Genomic DNA, 15,289 nt, shown 5'->3' on the forward strand with positions numbered 1-15,289 from the left:
TTCTATAATTCTATATATCCACGGCTTGTTAATAACTACATAAAGCATTCTATAATTCTATATATCCACGGCTTGTTAATAACTACATAAAGCATTCTATAATTCTATATATCCACGGCTTGTTAATAACTACATAAAGCATGATATAATTCTATATATCCACGGCTTGTTAATAACTACATAAAGCATGCTATAATTCTATATATCCACGGCTTGTTAATAACTACATAAAGCATGTTATAATTCTATATATCCACGGCTTGTTAATAACTACATAAAGCATGCTATAATTCTATATATCCACGGCTTGTTAATAACTACATAAAGCATTCTATAATGCTATATATCCACGGCTTGTTAATAACTACATAAAGCATGCTATAATTCTATATATCCACGGCTTGTTAATAACTACATAAAGCATTCTATAATTCTATATATCCACGGCTTGTTAATAACTACATAAAGCATTCTATAATTCTATATATCCACGGCTTGTTAATAACTACATAAAGCATTCTATAATTCTATATATCCACGGCTTGTTAATAACTACATAAAGCATGATATAATTCTATATATCCACGGCTTGTTAATAACTACATAAAGCATGCTATAATTCTATATGTCCACGGCTTGTTAATAACTACATAAAGCATTCTATAATGCTATATATCTACGGCTTGTTAATAACTACATAAAGCATGCTATAATTCTATATATCCACGGCTTGTTAATAACTACATAAAGCATTCTATAATTCTATATATCCACGGCTTGTTAATAACTACATAAAGCATTCTATAATTCTATATATCCACGGCTTGTTAATAACTACATAAAGCATTCTATAATTCTATATATCCACGGCTTGTTAATAACTACATAAAGCATTCTATAATTCTATATGTCCACGGCTTGTTAATAACTACATAAAGCATTCTATAATGCTATATATCCACGGCTTGTTAATAACTACATAAAGCATGCTATAATTCTATATATCCACGGCTTGTTAATAACTACATAAAGCATTCTATAATTCTATATATCCACGGCTTGTTAATAACTACATAAAGCATGCTATAATTCTATATATCCACGGCTTGTTAATAACTACATAAAGCATTCTATAATTCTATATGTCCACGGCTTGTTAATAACTACATAAAGCATTCTATAATGCTATATATCCACGGCTTGTTAATAACTACATAAAGCATGCTATAATTCTATATGTCCACGGCTTGTTAATAACTACATAAAGCATGCTATAATTCTATATATCCACGGCTTGTTAACAACTACATAAAGCATGCTATAATTCTATATATCCACGGCATATACAGTTGCAAGAAAAATTATGTGAACCCTTTGGAATGATATGGATTTCTGCACAAATTGGTCATAAAATGTGATCTGATCATCATCGAAGTCACAACAATAGACAATCACAGTCTGCTTAAACTAATAACACACAAAGAATGAAATGTTGCCATGTTTTTATAGAACACACCATGTAAACATTCACAGTGCAGGTGGAAAAAGTATGTGAACCCCTAGACTAATGACATCTCCAAGAGCTAATTGGAGTGAGATGTCAGCCAGCTGGAGTCCAATCAATGAGATGAGATTGGAGGTGTTGGTTACATCTGCCCGGCCCTATAAAAAACACACACCAGTTCTAGATTTGCTTTTCACAAGAAGCATTGCCTGATGTGAATGATGCCTCGCACAAAAGAGCTCTCAGAAGACCTACGATTAAGAATTGTTGACTTGCATAAAGCTGGAAAGGGTTATAAAAGTATCTCCAAAAGCCTTGCTGTTCATCAGTCCACGGTAAGACAAATTGTCTATAAATGGAGAAAGTTCAGCACTGCTGCTACTCTCCCTAGTAGTGGCCGTCCTGTAAAGATGACTGCAAGAGCACAGCCCAGACTGCTCAATGAGGTGAAGAAGAATCCTAGAGTGTCAGCTAAAGACTTACAAAAGTCACTGGCAAATGCTAACATCCCTGTTAGCGAATCTACAATACGTAAAACACTAAACAAGAATGGATTTCATGGGAGGATACCACAGAGGAAGTCACTGCTGTCCAAACAAAACATTGCTGCACGTTTACAGTTTGCACAAGAGCACCAGGATGTTCCACAGCAGTACTGGCAAAATATTCTGTGGACAGATGAAACCAAAGTTGAGTTGTTTGGAAGAAACACACAACACTATGTGTGGTGAAAAAGAGGCACAGCACACCAACATCAAAACCTTATCCCAACTGTGAAGTATGGTGGTGGGGGCATCATGGTTTGGGGCTGCTTTGCTATGTCAGGTACTGGACGGATTGCTATCATCGAAGGAAAAATTAATTCCCAAGTTTATCAAGACATTTTGCAGGAGAACTTAAGGCCATCTGTCCACCAGCTGAAGCTCAACATAAGATGGGTGTTGCAACAGTTCTGGTTTAAACAGAAATCAGTATATTTGTGAGGCCTTAATTTACTCACTGCGGCTCTTGGAGGTAGCATTCTTAGATCACCATCTCCCAGCGCTTGTAAAGGGGAACCTGCACGGAAGGAGATAGGCCAGCCCGATCCCCACTTGACCCCCATGGAAACCACCCACACTGCCAGACACAACCCAAATTCACACACATACACAATTCCACAAATTGCATATGCACATATACAATACAATAGCCCACATACAGACAAATAGAATCATACAAAGAAACTGCAGGACCGATACATAACACAAGCAGAATATGGCAACATAAAAAAAAAATAACACCGGCAATCCATGGGATTTTAAAGTCTTGTTTTGGCTGCTAATAGGTTGCCTATCACTGCCCTATGCCGTAGTATAAGAAGGACCTAGACTTGGGAGCTCCAGAGGAAAATGGAACTTAGACGGTACCTTACGTCAGGATAATGTGGACTAGCCTGGCTAAGAATCATTGGTGTTACAGTCCGCAGCATCCTGACAGGTACCCCCTAACCATAAATACCCCATAATGCTAAAGATACCTAGCCGCTTTTTAACCCAGCACAATGTTTCTTAAAAAAACTAACAGTACTTACTCAGGTACTCATGACAAAAGCCCAGTAAAAATATTATAAGTGAGGTCATCAAAGCATTGCATCAGCCATAGGGGTTATCACTAAATTAATAGTATTGTTTACTTTGTCAGTGTTCATAAATCTATAAATAAAGTAAAATAAGTAAATAAAAATCAACATGAGACTGAAATCACGGTAAAAGTAGCTTTTTCTATATATTCCGATAATCAATGGATGCTTGCCCATGATATCAGCTGCAAATGTTACATGTTGCTGTGTTCGGTAACCAGCACTTTATATTTAAAGCAGTAAGGGCTGTGACATTTAGGCATCATACAGTGTCGGATTCCACAGTCCCGCAGGATCCTCGGTAGAACTCAGTGATGCACTTTTGCGCATGCACAAGAGTACCTTACTGACTCAACTTCTGTCACATGCAGCGCCAGGTGCGTAAGAAGCCCACTGGAAAAACAATGGTGATGGCTGCAAAGGGGAGATTCGGTTAAAGGGATTCTATAGTGTTAGAAAATCTGGATTCCTAACACTATAGTGCCCTCTGGTCCCCCTCCTTCTTTCCCTTCCCTATGCCCCCCACATTGCACATAAACTGTTAAAAACTCTTTATTTACTCATCCAATTCTAGCGCCAATGTCCATCTGCGCTGAGCCGGCGCTCCACCTCCTCCGACGTCAGCAAGCACTATAGGCCTTCCCCATAGGAAAGCATTGACTCAATTCTTTCCTATAGGGATTTCATGGACACTGGGTGTCATCCTGCAAAGCGTGAGGATGTCCAGCTTCATTTAAGGGACCCACAGTCCGGTGGAATCCGGGTAGCGCCACTAGAGATTGTCTTAGTACTACAATGTAAACATTACAGTTTCTCAAAAACTGCAGCGTTTTACATTGCAGCACTAAGGGGGGCAGGGACACTGCACCCAGACCAGTTCAATGAGCTGAAATCGTCTAGGTGCCCATAGTGTCTCTTTAATTAAAACCTACTTTCTCTGTCCTGCATCCAACGTAACCTAACCAGATCTTCCAAAATATGACAGACGTTTTTTATATAAAAAAATATACTGAAAAAAACATTAAATGCAAGTTCGTTAGAGCTCGTTCTTCCCCTCTTCTCTCTGTTACATTCAATAGGTTAGTTACTATCCCCATTTTATAACTGTAAAGCACTACGGAATATGTTGACGCTATAAAAATTCTTCTAATATTAAAAATGGCAAAACATCTCGCTTATAGCTTTATTGTTATTATTATTATTATTTTGATATAGCGCCAACAAATTCCGTAGCGCTTATAAGAAGTTCAGTTCACAAACATCTGTATTGATAAGCGCTATGGAATCTGTATAGATGACAATAATAATAATAATAATAATAATAATAATAATATGGTTAGACACTACCGGCCTAGAGATTGATAAGGGCTATATATCTATAGTCTCTGAGGATGATACTTTAACTGCAATAGGCGTGATATTAATCAGCTAATCCATGTTAATAGTATCCTAAAACACCCTGGCAGTATTATGGCCCACGAGGAGAGCCCTGCTTTCTAGATAATGGTGTATTGAAAAGCGCTAGAAGATAAGCATTGTAAACTGAGCCACATGGAGATATTATTCCAAGGATACCACAGTCAGCCATAACTATAGAACTGTGTGCAACCTTGCATTTTATCACACAACTATAGAACTGTATGCAACCTTGCATTTTATCACACAACTATAGAACTGTATGCAACCTTGCATTTTAAAACACAAACACAACTATAGAACAGTATGCAACCTTGCATTTTATAACACAACTATAGAACTGTATGCAACCTTGCATTTTATAACACAACTATAGAACTGTATGCAACCTTGCATTTTATAACACAACTATAGAACTGTATGCAACCTTGCATTTTATAACACAGCTATAGAACTGTATGCAGCCTTGCATTTTATAACACAACTATAGAACTGTATGCAACCTTACATTTTATAACACAAACACCACTATAGAACTGTATGCAGCCTTACATTTTATAACACAAACACCACTATAGAACTGTATGCAACCTTGCATTTTATAACACAACTATAGAACTGTATGCAACCTTGCATTTTAAAACACAAACACAACTATAGAACAGTATGCAACCTTGCATTTTATAACACAACTATAGAACTGTATGCAGTCTTACATTTTATAACACAAACACCACTATAGAACTGTATGCAACCTTGCATTTTAAAACACAAAGACAACTATAGAACTGTATGCAACCTTGCATTTTATAACACAACTATAGAACTGTATGCAGCCTTACATTTTATAACACAAACACCACTATAGAACTGTATGCAACCTTGAATTTTATAACACAACTATAGAACTGTATGCAACCTTGCATTTTAAAACACAAAGACAACTATAGAACTGTATGCAACCTTGCATTTTATAACACAACTATAGAACGGTATGCAGCCTTACATTTTATAACACAAACACCACTATAGAACTGTATGCAACCTTGCATTTTATAACACAACTATAGAACTGTATGCAGCCTTGCATTTTATAACACAACTATAGAACTGTATGCAGCCTTACATTTTATAACACAAACACCACTATAGAACTGTATGCAACCTTGCATTTTATAACACAACTATAGAACTGTATGCAGCCTTACATTTTATAACACAAACACCACTATAGAACTGTATGCAACCTTGCATTTTATAACACAAACACCACTATAGAACTGTATGCAACCTTGCATTTTATAACACAACTATAGAACTGTATGCAGCCTTACATTTTATAACACAAACACCACTATAGAACTGTATGCAACCTTGCATTTTATAACACAACTATAGAACTGTATGCAGCCTTGCATTTTATAACACAACTATAGAACTGTATGCAGCCTTACATTTTATAACACAAACACCACTATAGAACTGTATGCAACCTTGCATTTTATAACACAACTATAGAACTGTATGCAGCCTTACATTTTATAACACAAACACCACTATAGAACTGTATGCAACCTTGCATTTTATAACACAACTATAGAACTGTATGCAGCCTTACATTATATAACACAAACACAACTATGGAACTGTATGCAACCTTGCATTTTATAACACAACTATAGAACTGTATGCAGCCTTACATTTTATAACACAAACACCACTATAGAACTGTATGCAACCTTGCATTTTATAACACAACTATAGAACTGTATGCAGCCTTACATTATATAACACAAACACAACTATAGAACTGTATGCAGCCTTGCATTTCATAACCCAAACACAACTATAGAACTGTATGCAACCTTGCATTTTATAACACAAACACAACTATAGAACTGTGTTCAACCTTACATTTTACAACACAAACACCACTATAGAACTGTATGCAACCTTGCATTTTATAACACAACTATAGAACTGTGTGCAACCTTGCATTTTATAACACAACTATAGAACTGTATGCAACCTTGCATTTTATAACACAACTATAGAACTGTATGCAGCCTTACATTTTATAACACAAACACCACTATAGAACTGTATGCAACCTTGCATTTTATAACACAAACACCACTATAGAACTGTATGCAACCTTGCATTTTATAACACAACTATAGAACTGTATGCAGTCTTACATTTTATAACACAACTATAGAACTGTGTGCAACCTTGCATTTTATAACAAAAACACAACTATAGAACTGTATGCAACCTTGCATTTTATAACACAAACACAACTATAGAACTGTATGCAGCCTTACATTTTATAACACAACTATAGAACTGTATGGAACCTTGCATTTTATAACACAACTATAGAACTGTATGCAACCTTGCATTTTACAACACAAACACAACTATAGAACTGTATGCAGCCTTACATTTTATAACACAAACACAACTATAGAACTGTGTGCAACCTTGCATTTTATAACACAAACACAACTATAGAACTGTATGCAACCTTGCATTTTATAACACAAACATAACTATAGAACTGTATGCAACCTTGCATTTTATAACACAACTATAGAACTGTATGCAGTCTTACATTTTATAACACAACTATAGAACTGTATGCAACCTTGCATTTTATAACACAACTATAGAACTGTATGCAGTCTTACATTTTATAACACAACTATAGAACTGTATGCAACCTTGCATTTTATAACACAAACACAACTATAGAACTGTATGCAACCTTGCATTTTATAACACAACTATAGAACTGTATGCAACCTTGCATTTTACAACACAACTATAGAACTGTATGCAGTCTTACATTTTATAACACAACTATAGAACTGTGTGCAACCTTGCATTTTATAACAAAAACACAACTATAGAACTGTATGCAACCTTGCATTTTATAACACAAACACAACTATAGAACTGTATGCAGCCTTACATTTTATAACACAACTATAGAACTGTATGGAACCTTGCATTTTATAACACAACTATAGAACTGTATGCAGCCTTACATTTTATAACACAAACACCACTATAGAATTGTATGCAACCTTGCATTTTATAACACAACTATAGAACTGTATGCAACCTTGCATTTTAAAACACAAAGACAACTATAGAACTGTATGCAACCTTGCATTTTATAACACAACTATAGAACGGTATGCAGCCTTACATTTTATAACACAAACACCACTATAGAACTGTATGCAACCTTGCATTTTATAACACAACTATAGAACTGTATGCAGCCTTGCATTTTATAACACAACTATAGAACTGTATGCAGCCTTACATTTTATAACACAAACACCACTATAGAACTGTATGCAACCTTGCATTTTATAACACAACTATAGAACTGTATGCAGCCTTACATTTTATAACACAAACACCACTATAGAACTGTGTGCAACCTTGCATTTTATAACACAAACACAACTATAGAACTGTATGCAGCCTTACATTTTATAACACAAACACAACTATAGAACTGTGTGCAACCTTGCATTTTATAACACAAACACCACTATAGAACTGTGTGCAGCCTTACATTTTATAACACAACTATAGAACTGTATGCAGCCTTACATTTTATAACACAACTATAGAACTGTATGCAACCTTGCATTTTATAACACAACTATAGAACTGTATGCAGCCTTACATTTTATAACACAAACACAACTATAGAACTGTATGCAGCCTTGCATTTCATAACCCAAACACAACTATAGAACTGTGTGCAACCTTGCATTTTATAACACAAACACAACTATAGAACTGTGTGCAACCTTACATTTTATAACACAAACACAACTATAGAACTGTGTTCAACCTTACATTTTACAACACAAACACCACTATAGAACTGTATGCAACCTTGCATTTTATAACACAACTATAGAACTATGTGCAACCTTGCATTTTATAACACAACTATAGAACTGTATGCAGCCTTGCATTTTATAACACAACTATAGAACTGTATGCAGCCTTACATTTTATAACACAAACACCACTATAGAACTGTATGCAGCCTTGCATTATATAACACAAACACCACTATAGAACTGTATGCAACCTTGCATTTTATAACACAAACACCACTATAGAACTGTATGCAACCTTGCATTATATAACACAAACACCACTATAGAACTGTATGCAGCCTTACGTTTTATAACACAAACACCACTATAGAACTGTATGCAACCTTGCATTATATAACACAAACACCACTATAGAACTGTATGCAACCTTGCATTTTATAACACAACTATAGAACTGTATGCAGTCTTGCATTTTATAACACAACTATAGAACTGTATGCAGCCTTACATTTTATAACACAAACACCACTATAGAACTGTATGCAACATTGCATTTTATAACACAAACACCACTATAGAACTGTATGCAACCTTGCATTTTATAACACAAACACCACTATAGAACTGTATGCAACCTTGCATTTTATAACACAACTATAGAACTGTATGCAGTCTTACATTTTATAACACAACTATAGAACTGTATGCAACCTTGCATTTTATAACACAAACACAACTATAGAACTGTATGCAGCCTTACATTTTATAACACAACTATAGAACTGTATGGAACCTTGCATTTTATAACACAACTATAGAACTGAATGCAACCTTGCATTTTACAACACAAACGCAACTATAGAACTGTATGCAACTTTGCATTTTATAACACAAACACAACTATAGAACTGTATGCAGCCTTACATTTTATAACACAAACACAACTATAGAACTGTGTGCAACCTTGCATTTTATAACACAAACACAACTATAGAACTGTATGCAACCTTGCATTTTATAACACAAACACAACTATAGAACTGTATCCAACCTTGCATTTTATAACACAAACACAACTATAGAACTGTGTTCAACCTTACATTTTACAACACAAACACCACTATAGAACTGTGTGCAACCTTGCATTTTATAACACAACTATAGAACTGTATGCAACCTTGCATTTTATAACACAACTATAGAACTGTATGCAGCCTTACATTTTATAACACAAACACCACTATAGAACTGTATGCAACCTTGCATTTTATAACACAACTATAGAACTGTATGCAGTCTTACATTTTATAACACAACTATAGAACTGTGTGCAACCTTGCATTTTATAACACAAACACAACTATAGAACTGTATGCAGTCTTACATTTTATAACACAACTATAGAACTGTGTGCAACCTTGCATTTTATAACACAAACACAACTATAGAACTGTATGCAGCCTTACATTTTATAACACAACTATAGAACTGTATGGAACCTTGCATTTTATAACACAACTATAGAACTGTATGCAACCTTGCATTTTACAACACAAACGCAACTATAGAACTGTATGCAACCTTGCATTTTATAACACAAACACAACTATAGAACTGTATGCAGCCTTACATTTTATAACACAAACAACTATAGAACTGTGTGCAACCTTGCATTTTATAACACAAACACAACTATAGAACTGTATGCAGCCTTGCATTTTATAACACAACTATAGAACTGTATGCAACCCTGCATTTTATAACACAACTATAGAACTGTATGCAGTCTTACATTTTATAACACAACTATAGAACTGTATGCAACCTTGCATTTTATAACACAAACACAACTATAGAACTGTATGCAGCCTTACATTTTATAACACAACTATAGAACTGTATGGAACCTTGCATTTTATAACACAACTATAGAACTGAATGCAACCTTGCATTTTACAACACAAACGCAACTATAGAACTGTATGCAACTTTGCATTTTATAACACAAACACAACTATAGAACTGTATGCAGCCTTACATTTTATAACACAAACACAACTATAGAACTGTGTGCAACCTTGCATTTTATAACACAAACACAACTATAGAACTGTATGCAACCTTGCATTTTATAACACAAACACAACTATAGAACTGTATCCAACCTTGCATTTTATAACACAAACACAACTATAGAACTGTGTTCAACCTTACATTTTACAACACAAACACCACTATAGAACTGTATGCAACCTTGCATTTTATAACACAACTATAGAACTGTGTGCAACCTTGCATTTTATAACACAACTATAGAACGGTATGCAACCTTGCATTTTATAACACAACTATAGAACTGTATGCAGCCTTACATTTTATAACACAAACACCACTATAGAACTGTATGCAACCTTGCATTTTATAACACAACTATAGAACTGTATGCAGTCTTACATTTTATAACACAACTATAGAACTGTGTGCAACCTTGCATTTTATAACACAAACACAACTATAGAACTGTATGCAGCCTTACATTTTACAACACAACTATAGAACTGTATGGAACCTTGCATTTTATAACACAACTATAGAACTGTATGCAACCTTGCATTTTACAACACAAACGCAACTATAGAACTGTATGCAACCTTGCATTTTATAACACAAACACAACTATAGAACTGTATGCAACCTTGCAATTTATAACACAAACACCACTATAGAACTGTATGCAACCTTGCATTTTATAACACAACTATAGAACTGTATGCAGTCTTACATTTTATAACACAACTATAGAACTGTGTGCAACCTTGCATTTTATAACACAAACACAACTATAGAACTGTATGCAACCTTACATTTTATAACACAACTATAGAACTGTATGGAACCTTGCATTTTATAACACAACTATAGAACTGTATGCAACCTTGCATTTTACAACACAAACGCAACTATAGAACTGTATGCAACCTTGCATTTTATAACACAAACACAACTATAGAACTGTATGCAGCCTTACATTTTATAACACAAACAACTATAGAACTGTGTGCAACCTTGCATTTTATAACACAAACACAACTATAGAACTGTATGCAGCCTTGCATTTTATAACACAACTATAGAACTGTATGCAACCCTGCATTTTATAACACAACTATAGAACTGTATGCAGTCTTACATTTTATAACACAACTATAGAACTGTATGCAGCCTTGCATTTTATAACACAACTATAGAACTGTATGCAACCCTGCATTTTATAACACAACTATAGAACTGTATGCAGTCTTACATTTTATAACACAACTATAGAACTGTATGCAACCTTGCATTTTACAACACAAACGCAACTATAGAACTGTATGCAACCTTGCATTTTATAACACAAACACAACTATAGAACTGTATGCAACCTTGCAATTTATAACACAAACACCACTATAGAACTGTATGCAACCTTGCATTTTATAACACAACTATAGAACTGTATGCAGTCTTACATTTTATAACACAACTATAGAACTGTGTGCAACCTTGCATTTTATAACACAAACACAACTATAGAACTGTATGCAACCTTACATTTTATAACACAACTATAGAACTGTATGGAACCTTGCATTTTATAACACAACTATAGAACTGTATGCAACCTTGCATTTTACAACACAAACGCAACTATAGAACTGTATGCAACCTTGCATTTTATAACACAAACACCACTATAGAACTGTATGCAGCCTTACATTTTATAACACAACTATAGAACTGTATGCAGCCTTACATTTTATAACACAACTATAGAACTGTATGCAACCTTGCATTTTATAACACAAACACAACTATAGAACTGTATGCAACCTTGCATTTTATAACACAAACACCACTATAGAACTGTATGCAGCCTTACATTTTATAACACAACTATAGAACTGTATGCAGCCTTACATTTTATAACACAACTATAGAACTGTATGCAACCTTGCATTTTATAACACAAACACCACTATAGAACTGTATGCAGCCTTGCATTTTATAACACAACTATAGAACTGTATGCAGCCTTGCATTTTATAACACCACTATAGAACTGTATGCAGCCTTACATTTTATAACACCACTATAGAACTGTATGCAGCCTTACATTTTATAACACAACTATAGAACTGTATGGAACCTTGCATTTTATAACACAAACACCACTATAGAACAGTATGCAACCTTGCATTTTATAACACAACTATAGAACTGTATGCAACCTTGCATTTTATAACACAACTATAAAACTGTATGCAACCTTACATTTTATAACACAACTATAGAACTGTATGCACCCTTGCATTTTATAACACAAACACAACTATAGAACTGTATGCAACCTTGCATTTTATAACACAACTATAGAACTGTATGCAACCTTGCATTTTATAACCCAAACACCACTATAGAACTGTATGCAACCTTGCATTTTATAACACAAACACAACTATGGAACTGTATGCAACCTTGCATTTTATAACACAAACACAACTATGGAACTGTATGCAGCCTTGCATTTTATAACCCAAACACAACTATAGAACTGTATGCAGTCTTACATTTTATAACACAACTATAGAACTGTATGCAGCCTTACATTTTATAACACAACTATAGAACTGTATGCAACCTTGCATTTTATAACACAACTATAGAACTGTATGCAACCTTGCATTTTATAACACAACTATAGAACTGTGTGCAACCTTGCATTTTATAACACAACTATAGAACTGTATGCAGCCTTGCATTTTATAACACAACTATAGAACTGTATGCAACCTTGCATTTTATAACACAACTATAGAACTGTATGCAACCTTGCATTTTATAACACAACTATAGAACTGTATGCAGCCTTACATTTTATAACACAACTATAGAACTGTATGCAGCCTTACATTTTATAACACAACTATAGAACTGTGTGCAACCTTGCATTTTATAACATAAACACCACTATAGAACTGTATGCAGCCTTGCATTTTACAACACAAACACAACTATAGAACTGTATGCAGCCTTACATTTTATAACACAACTATAGAACTGTATGCAGCCTTACATTTTATAACACAACTATAGAACTGTATGCAGCCTTGTATTTTATAACACAAACACAACTATATAACTGTGTGCAGTCTTACATTTTATAACACAAACACAACTATAGAACTGTGTGCAACCTTGCATTTTATAACACAAACGCACCTAACAGGACAGACGACTGTGAGTTATGAGAGATTATAAATACATGCCATTTCAGACAAGACTTCACGATAACCTAAAATGATTGTTTCTTTGACAAATTAAGCAGAAGAGACAATATATTGTTTTTATTCACTAAAATATAGATTTTCTGGAATCCATAGTGATTTCAAAGTGAATGTAAATTTTTTTTTTTTTTTTTACAAAATAACCAAATGGGGAAATAGATCCAAATCATCAAGGGTTTCAGTTGAAGTATTTTGATGTAAGTAAAATGAATTTCACAAAGAATAAACTCAGAATTGTGGCAGGTTACACAGTGTTATCTTCACAGCCTGGTCCTGTTATGCCTTGAGATGCCAGTTTCTTTAATGACAGCGGTCATAGCTAACATTTCATGTTGGTATGAGGTCTAACAAAACTAGATTGTGATGACAACATCGAATGTCCTGCATATTCGCTATTTTAATCCGTTGACAGTCACTGATGAAATAAAATGAACTGCTCAGTGTTTAATCTATAAAAGTCATATTCCTGTCTTTATTTTACATTTTGGTATATTTTATAAGTCTCACTCATATCAAGCTATTTTTTTTTAACTGCAAAATGCAAGTTTCATTTTCTAATCTTTTTACAGTACATAATATATTAATATTTTAAGATATATTATTAATCATTTTATTTAGACTTACAAGTATTATGCAAATAGGAAAGGTTTATTAAACGTGACCCTAAATGATTTTATATAACAGTATAACCCATATAGAAACACACTATGAATTCTCCATTTTATGTATTTCTATAACTTCACAATATTTTGGGAAATTGTATTCAAACCTGTAGAAAGGAGAAATTCCTTTTTTTAAGTGACAAATGTTTCAAAATATATAAATTTTTAAAATCTATTTTTTTTAATAACGTCTTGCAAATATTGTATTAAACACAAATATATCACAACAAACTCAGATACATAAAATTGTGCATTTTTTATTTAACACAATTGTTAACGTTTTATGAATCTGTGTATGTAGTTTGTCACAATTACCTCCAGTTTAGCAGTGAAAATCAATCAATTCGTTAACACACTGTTTTTAACTAAAAAAAAAAAAAAAATGAAAATTAAGCCCATAATTTCCACACTTTTGCAAATTTTCTGTTTTATGTATTGGGAGTTTTTCATTTCATTTCTATCACGGGTTTTAATAAATTTGTTTTATTTTTTTACATAAATCTGTCCGCAGTTTGACGCAGATCCTTAAAGCAGCTGAGGTGTTAACCTGGCTGTTATCTACACATATTGCAAAATGGAAAGACAAAGCAGAAACTCACTGCTATTTCTCTCTCGTTGACCTGGCAAGCCATTTGTTTTCTTAAATAAAGTTGATTAAGTTGTTGATTTAAGGCTTAACCCTTTCAATAAACAAGGGCACTTATCATTCCTTAAAATATATATTTAATCAAATCTGTTGATATTTTATCTTCTACTTAATTTAGTTAAAGAAAATGTGTATATTAAATGACTATAAAAAGCCACATTCTTTAGCATATGTTCTGACATAAATATAATATACCTTTTATATTCTGATTTGTCACTATCTACATCCAAGAATGAGCATA

The 15,289-nt window shown here is 33.7% G+C and overlaps 2 protein-coding genes across 5 annotated transcripts in view; one reads left to right on the top strand and one right to left on the bottom strand.

Annotated features, from left to right (window-relative positions):
• Positions 1-15,289, top strand: part of TMEM258 (transmembrane protein 258) — a 455,842-nt gene that overhangs the window by 169,303 nt on the left and 271,250 nt on the right. The gene's annotated exons all lie outside the window — the stretch shown is intronic.
• MYRF (myelin regulatory factor) overlaps positions 1-15,289 on the bottom strand; it is a 169,602-nt gene that overhangs the window by 153,033 nt on the left and 1,280 nt on the right. The gene's annotated exons all lie outside the window — the stretch shown is intronic.

This window comes from Pelobates fuscus, chromosome 12 (assembly GCF_036172605.1).
Source record: "Pelobates fuscus isolate aPelFus1 chromosome 12, aPelFus1.pri, whole genome shotgun sequence".
Taxonomy (NCBI): domain Eukaryota; kingdom Metazoa; phylum Chordata; class Amphibia; order Anura; family Pelobatidae; genus Pelobates; species Pelobates fuscus.